Below are 544 nucleotides of genomic sequence, written 5' to 3' on the forward strand. Positions count from 1 at the left end.
TCCCAACTCTTCCACTCTTAGGTCGCAACCTTCGAGTCATACCGATCTCACTCTCAGACCAGCGTCTTCGAGTTATACCGTCTCACTCTTGGACCACAATCCTCAAGATCTCGGTATCAGGGAAACTACTCATCCCCTCAGGAGAACAACATCCCCTCTGCCACTGTTGGAGCCCTCAGCCCCTCGAGCTATCGGTATTCAGGGGAATCACCATCCCCTCAGGAGCAACAATCTTTAACGACTATAAACATCTCTCGACACAACTACCTCTTGTGTTCTGAGTATAACATTGCAATGTTACACCTGCCCACTCAACTTATAATATCCAACTCGATTAACCACCAAGCAGAAAAAATATATGCTCCAACTGCATATGTCCACCTATCTGCCTCTCTAGGCCCGATACCTCTTGAGAATAATCTCATACCAGTCATCTACAACCGCTCCATCCTCTTAACATAAGGTGGAAAGTCCTCAACATCCGCAGCCCTCGACTGCACCCCGCCACATGCGGCACAACTGGAGCCTACACTGGTACCCCTCT

This window comes from Camelina sativa, chromosome 5 (assembly GCF_000633955.1).
Source record: "Camelina sativa cultivar DH55 chromosome 5, Cs, whole genome shotgun sequence".
Lineage (NCBI taxonomy): Eukaryota > Viridiplantae > Streptophyta > Magnoliopsida > Brassicales > Brassicaceae > Camelina > Camelina sativa.